Genomic DNA, 8,324 nt, shown 5'->3' with positions numbered 1-8,324 from the left:
AACTGCTAGAAACATCATATTTAAAAATTGGAAAAATAAAAAAAAACTTAGCTTTGTAGAATGGAAGAACTTTTTAATGAAACAGATGATATTAGAACAATATGCAACACAAGCTTCTAAAGAAAATGAAGTAAAATAGTTTCTTATAAAATGGGGCCCCTTGATAAGATCTTTTGCTAGAACACAACAGGAGCAGATTCTATACCCATTTAGGGACATCACATTAGTTATTAATTGGATGGAAGATATGTTGCCTTAAGAAATAGGGTGATTTGATGTGGGTGTTTTTTTTTTTTTTTTTTTCTCTCAGTTTTGTTTTATAGGTCAGTTGTTTTATTTGGGGCTATTAGAGAAATTAGGAAAATACCAGCCAAATCAACTTCAATATTTGATAAGTGGAACTAATATGGGTTGCTCTCATTGATTTCAATATACATAGCGTTAAGAGGATAATGATATGCCTTATCGGTGTTAATGTTTGACTATTTTTTACTTTGTTTTTGATTGACATGATGTAATGTTCAAACAAATTGTATAATGGATTTATACTTGATCTGCTTTTCTTTTGTTTTTGAATTAATTGTTGTTGAATGTACATGGTCTGGCTGGCACAAAATAAAGAGTATAAAAAAAAAAAAAAAAAAAAAAAAGCACACGATTCTAATTTGAAGCAAAAAACAGAAAGTAGTCGTTTAAACATTCCCTCAAAAAAACCTTTACGATAAATACACATAGCCATAGTGTCATTAGCCATCCCATAATTTAATTAAATCCGTTAACCCCTAGTCTCCTCACATACAAATAGTGCCTGCAAACTGCCCCACGGCAAAGAGAATGACTGGGGATTATGGGTAAGGGAAGTGACACTTAACAGCTTTACTGGGGTGCTCTTTGCCTCCTCCTGCTGGCCAGGAGTAAATATCCCACTAGTAATTGGAATGACATTGTGGACTCTCCATGTCTTAGGAAAGAAATTGTATGCTCTACCTGAATCATGAAAGTTTATTTTTAACATTACTGTCTCTTTAATAACAGGCCTTTCTGTGTTTAACCTCTGAATTGGGCACTGCCTAATAAACTTCTTTGAAGCACTCCATTCGTTAAAGGTTCTCTTTCTGCTACTTTCTTTAGGAATAAAGATGGGCTACTAGATCATAGTAGGATAAATGTATTATGACCTCATCATTTAATATTGTGGGCTAGATTACAAGTGGAGCAGTAACTACCGCTTGCGCTAGAGTGATAATTGCAATAGCAGTAAACCCTTTGCATGAGTCCGGTTGCGCTGATATTACAAGTTGAAAGTTAAAAGTTTTTGCTCTAGCGCTAACCCGACTCGCGAGAAAGGTTACCACTAGCGCAATAATTAAAAAAGTTTTAAAAAACTAACACCCTACTCGCACGCTAACCCCAATCACTATAAGCCCCTACTGTAATAACCAATAAACTGCCACATAGCAATCCCCCCACATGGCAAAGAACCTAAATAAACTAATAACCCCTAAACCGCCATCCCCCCACATAGCAAAGTACCTAAATAAACTATTAACCCCTAAACCACCATCCCCCACATCGCAAAGTACCTACTATACTATTAACCCCTAAACCGCCATCCCCCCACATCGAACAGTAATAAACTACCATCTAAATCCACTGACCTAATACCCAGTATCCTAACCCAAATTAAAATACCCAAAAAGTGCAAAATAAATCCTAACTACCTTTAAAAATATAAAAACTTAGCTGTAAAAATAAATAAAACCTAATCTTACCTTTGAAAAAAAAAATAACATTAAAGAAAATAAAGTAATTACCGAAAACAATAAAATAATTATTCCTATTCTAATACACCTTTAAAAAAAAAAAAAAAGACACCCCAAAATAAAAAGCCCTGTTCTAAAAATAAACTACAAATAGCCCTTAAAGGGCCTTTAGTAGGGGATTGCCCTAAAGTGATCAGCTCTTTTATGGAAAAAAAACATAACTCCTCTAACATTACACCCCCCAAAATAAAAAAAACTAAATTGCCAATTGCCCTGAAAAGGGCATTTGGATGGGCATTGTTCTTAAAAGGGCATTCAGCTCTTTTACTGACCAAAAAGACACCTAATCTATATAAAAAAAACACCCCCAAAAAAACAAGAAAATCTAACACTAGCCCCCAAATTGGTACTCACCGATGTTGATAGTGGCTCCATCTTCATCCCGGCGGCGCTTCATCTTCATCCATCTTCTTATCTTCATCCCGGTGCTGGTGGCGGTCCTCTTCAGAGCAGTAACAGGTAGCTCCTCTTCATGTGGTCTCCAGCCAGACACTGAATGGTGAATGTCAGGTACCCCTTTTATATGGGGGTACCCTTGCATTCCTATTGGCTGATTTTAATTTTCAAATTCAAATCAGCCAATAGAATGAAAGAAAAGCTCCACTTGTAATGTATCCCTGTATGTTTTGCTTCTCAGCAGCATATTAGAAAAAAGGTTCACAATAGTTTCCATGCTGGAAATTAATTTTAGAAGCTGATGCTGATTGGTTATTGGGCTAGAGTTGTTCTTGGATTCTGGAGCAGTACTTTTAAAAGTATAATGTAATATTATGTTTGTGAAATACTCAAAAACTAATATTTTTGTTTTTTTATAGCAAATATACGGCTAGATTACAAGTGTTGCGGTACGGCTTTTAACGCTGAAAAAATGGCCATTCCAGCGTAATGGCCAGGAACGCATATTACGAGTCGTGTCGGTATAGCTATACCGCAAGCATTTTAGCCTGTAACGCAACGTCCATTCCGCACTAAAAAAATGAAGTTTTTGTGTGGGATTTTCATAGCGCCGGTATTACAGGTTGTGCGTTGAGGCTAAAAAGCTTGCGTTACAGCCTATACCGACACAATCCATACCGCCATCTGAGAGCAGTAGTTATGGATTTTGCGAAACAAAAATGTTTCATAAAACTCATAACTAAAGTGTTACAAAGTACACTAACCACCCATAAACTACCTATTAACCCTTAAACCTCCACCCTCCTGTTTAAACACTATTTAAAACTTATTAACCACTAATCTGTCGCTCACCCACATCACAACTATTAAATAAACCTAATAACCCCTAATCCGCTGCCTTGACATTGTCGACACTATAATAAAGCTATTAACCCCTAATCCGCCGCTCCCCTACATCGCCACCACTATAATAAAATTATTAACCCCTAAACCATCGGCCTCCCACATCGCCGCCACTATAATAAAGTTATTAACCCCTAAACCTCCGGCCTCCCACATCGCTGCCACTAAATAAACCTAGTAACCCCTAAACCTCCGGCCTCCCACATCGCCGCCACTAAATAAACCTATTAACCCCTAAACCCACCAGCCCCCCACATCGCAAAACACTAAATTAAACTATTAACCCCTAAACCTAACACCCCCCTAACTTTAAATTAAAATGACAATAAAACTATAGTTAAATAAATAAAAACTTACCTGTGAAATAAAAATAAAGCTAACATGGGGCGGAGCCAACTGCAGAGCCGACAAGACGTGTTTTGGTGCAGCTCCCGGGCCCAAGATCCTAATTTAGGGGTCCCTTCACACTTTATTGCAACATTTTTGAAACCAGAACATGTGTGGATAGACCTAAGAACCAGTAGTGTACTCTTGTAAACCTTTAGGGATCCGGAGAGACTGCACCAATCTGCCATCATTGCCTTATACTATAGAGCTGAGAGAGAGACTCGCCATCTTTATTAGCAGACCTCTAGCCGTTTACTTCACTCCCAGGCAGTTGAAAACCTACTATACTTCAAGGTTTCCGATCCAGCCTACATCATGAAGACTTCGTCTTACTTTCTGGAGGAGCTGAGGTACCTACTAGAAAAACATCATACTAGTTTGGCTGACAGGCTGTACGCCACTCCTGACAGTAATGGCGGCTGTCAGTTCCGGCAGCCTGACCTCACTAAGCCCATCTTAAGAGACCGAGATGGGGGTGGTGCTGTGGGGCCCCAGCGCTTTCCCCCTGTCTGCAACACAGCTACGGTGGATCGGAACGATGGCACAACGAAAGAGCCAGACCATCTTGTATATCTGACGGCTAGAAGGACAGTTAGTATTACCGCAGCTATGGATGTCCTCCCTAAAATTAGCGCAATCCCACCTGAAGCTCTTGCACTAGTTTTGGCGCACGAACATGGCAGTGGGTCCCTGAAACTACACAGCGCAACACTAACGGCAGCTCTAGTTACTCCGCACGCTTCCCTCCAGGCCTCAGGACAACACTCACCGACTCCATGTTCAGATGGCGTAATACTTTGCGCAACTCACTCCCTGCTAAGACATTGGGACCCTGGTGGATTACAACAGCTCATTACAGCACTCCGACTAACTAGGGCCAAGATATCTGAGAACTGCCGCAGGACCCTAGAGCTGCGTAGTGCATATCCCGATACGGCAGCAAGGAATTTACAGGCTCTCTGTTTGCCTCAGCGATTACCTTGTCAGCTCCACTGCAGCCTCATATAACATTTTGTACAATTTTTTTCCTTCTAAGAGGCTGGGATCCCGGTGGAGACCTGGACTATCTAAATGCTATCATCTAACCTACACCAGGGAAACTGTTCTGCAATATTTGAGCAAACTCGAACTTAGCAATGGGAATAAGCTATTGCTCCGTTAGTAAAATGGAAGTGAGCTCTGTCTTTTAGGACACACTGTTGCAGTGTACATGGTTAGTCTCAACTAGGTTGCAATGTTTAGGGCAGGCATTTGTAAAATGGGTGCTGCCTGGTCTTTTTACATGGGGAGCGTTACCTTCTGTACGCCCCTGATATAATCTATGCCACATCCATGTACATTACTTCAAAGAGCTCACTGCTGCCACCCTGTTCTGTGTTTCAAATTGACCTCCGCAATGTATTGGTTGTATATCTGTTTACAATTTTATATTCTCACTCTAATGTTCCCAGTGTATATATTTGTTTAAGTTTCACACTAGTGTTCTCTAAATTTCTAACTCTCTAGGCCAACTGTAGGCTATGCATATACTATGTAATTCTTAGGTTGCTGGAACTAAATGGGTATCCTTCAAGTTTATAACAATTACTCTATCTAGCTCGGTTGCAATATATGGCTCAGCTGTGTATATGGACTTATACCTAAGATAATCAATGCGAGTCTGTTATTACTCACCAATTATTATGTGAAGGGTTAATCGCAAAGAGAACTGTAATCCCATATATAGGTTTCTAATATGATTATGCTCTCTAGGGCTATGCTAAGTAATTACATACTCATGGAATATCATCACATTAATGACATTTAAAGTGCTGGAGAGATGATGTTTACGTATAATTTGCCTATAGCTGTTATCCACATATAGATTTCTATCATTCCCATAAATAACCCCTAGGTTTGAGCAAGCATACCTTTGAATTCTAGAGATAAAAATTGACTGTGTCTTTTATGACATATCTATTCAATGTAATAGATGTACACATATGCCCTTCCATGATAGTCCTAGATGATTGCTCATTAGTAAAGCCACATATCACTATGGGTAACTATGTACTTAACATAGTATTCACGCAGGCTGGTCCTGCAGTCTATACAGTCTCCCTCATCATAGTCCCAGAGCTAAGCTTTATAAGGTGTGTCAGACCCATACAGTTAGACCTTTTTCCCCTGATATTTTGGATATGACATTGTCCCAATACGCACTGGTTCTTTGTTAAGCATTTATTGTTAACCCATATATGCTTCTTTTCATATAGCTAGGATGCTGAGCCACCCTGAGGCATGTTTACTCTATATTATAAGAACGCAGCCTAATTTACTAGACTCACTATACCCAGGTTACCACCTCCTCCCCCCCCCCCCCCCCTACATAATATATCTCCTTGTTTAGGAGAGTTAGCCGCGCGGTCTCTCTTTTACTTGTACCGCATCTTCACTACCTTCTTTATGAATATATCTCTTAGTACATTATTACAGCACTCATTTTCCCATGGATATATTGTCTTTAATGACAGTTAGAAGGGATTAATTCTGGTTCTATTTGCATGTTTTTCTTTTGATATAATCCCTAACAGTGTGTTAATATAAAATAATAATCTTAAAAAATCTGAGGTAAACAAAACAAGATCCATGAGTGATCTCCTATTTAACAGGTAGCCTCCCATGATGGTAAAACTCTCACTTAGCCAGGGGTCCAAGAGTGGCCCTTTTAAACAAGAGGGGAGGATTAAACCATTATGGGCATGACTGTATTGTGCCTCTGAAAAACTTTTTCAACATTAGTTACCTTGTTGTTTTGTTAGTGGATATTACTGATGACGCTTATAGTCTTTCAACTGTATGATGAATCTTATACTGTGTTATTGTGATGGCACTTGTGAAATGTTTTACATATCTTGTTTGTATGCCAAATTTTACCTCAATAAAAATATTTTTTAAAAAAATAAAGCTAACATTAAACTATAAATTAAACTAACAGACCATGCTATAATTAATATCAAGATTCTTTCGACTGCTAGGCCAGATAGAAGGATAAATACATTTCGGTTCCCAGGGTATATGATGAATAATAAGCAATTTGCCAACTGGTTACATAATAAATGGAAAGAATATTATTAATTTAATAAGGATTATGTCAATAAAGTTAAACATTTGTGGGCAGCAGGAAAGGCTGTCCTTAGAGGGGAAATTAAAGCCTATATGGTAAAGATGAAACGGAAAAACAAGGCCAGGGAAATCCAGTTGGCTAACCAGTTTAGGAATGTGTATGAAAGGTATCTAGGTAATCCCAATATAAACACATGGGAAAAATATTTGCAAGAGAAGTCAGAAAGAGAGATGTTTTTGAAGGAAAAATGGGAAAACAGAGATTTAAAAGTGAGAACCGTTTGTCAAGGCTATCAGGGGATCTCTGCTAAACACTTGCTAGGATCATGAACTTCAGGAAAAAAAATAATATGATACCGGTAATAAGAGAGGGCGGCAAAATGTATACCAAAGCATCAGAAATCAGAGAGGCATTCTTTAAATATTATCAAAAATGATATTCAAGAGAAAGTATTAATGAGAAAGCGAAAGGGCAATTCTGGCAAAAAATAAAAGTACCGCAAATAATCCAGGAATCGCTGCAGCAAATTATCTCAGAAATTACCACACAGGAAATTAAAAAAAGTAATTAAAAAAGATAAATCTAATAAAGCTCCGGGGCCGGATGGCCTCTAAGCTGAGTTTTACAAGATTACAATGGATGAAGTGGGGGATACATTAGCTAATCTATATAATAATTATTATTTAAAAAATGATATGAAGTCATTTTACTTCTCTGACTCAGTAATTACATTGATACACAAGAAAGGTAAAGACCCAGAAAAATTGGCCTCATACCGCCCAATCTCTCTGTTGAATCTCGACTATAAAATACTGATGTCAATTTTAGACAAAAGACTCAAAAAAAAATAATTGGTGGGCTGATACATAAAGATCAGACGGGGTTTATACTGGGAAGGAATCCGGTACACAATATGCGTAGGGTATTGATCATGCTAGATCATTTCTTTCAAGTTGACCAGGATGTTAAGAGAAATCCCAATATTAACTACAAAGCTGACCTAGCAATAGTGACAGTAGATGCTGAAAAAGCATTTGATTCAATCATTTGGGATCATTTGTTTACAACACTTGAGAAATTTAGATTCTCTGGCAACCTGGTCAATTTAATCAAGCTGATATACAATAAACCTAGATTGCAATTATTAGTGAATGGGGAATTGTCACAATATATAACCCTTCAAAAGGGAACACATCAGGGGTGTCTGCTATCCCCCCTATTGTTTGATATTGCATTAGAACCACTAGCTATCTGCATAAGACAAGAATTGAAAGGGATTAAAATGGCAAACAAAATCTGTTAATCTCTCTATATGCAGATGACATTCTACTGTTCTTGCAGGATACATATTTAAGTATTCCGGCTTTTTTGGAGTTGATTGGCAGATATAGTCAATTTTTGAGGTACAAAATAAATCCCAGTAAATCAGAGTTATTATGAGTCAATAAAACAGGAAGCAGCTCGGAACACATTTTTAAGGAAGTCAAGTATATAAACTACTTAGGGATTAAATTAGGGAAAAACCCCAGAGAGTGGTATCGGCTTAACTACAAAGATTTCTTCAATAAAATACAACAGGATCTGAATAGGTGGAATATTTATTATCTATCACTATCTGCTAAGGTCATTTTAATTAAAATTATTTTTTCACCAAATTGTTGTTTTTACTACAGAATCTCCCACTTTGTATTCTAAGAAGAGATATAGAT

Source organism: Bombina bombina, chromosome 2 (genome assembly GCF_027579735.1).
Source record: "Bombina bombina isolate aBomBom1 chromosome 2, aBomBom1.pri, whole genome shotgun sequence".
In the NCBI taxonomy this organism is placed as follows: domain Eukaryota; kingdom Metazoa; phylum Chordata; class Amphibia; order Anura; family Bombinatoridae; genus Bombina; species Bombina bombina.
This window is presented reverse-complemented; position numbering follows the sequence as displayed.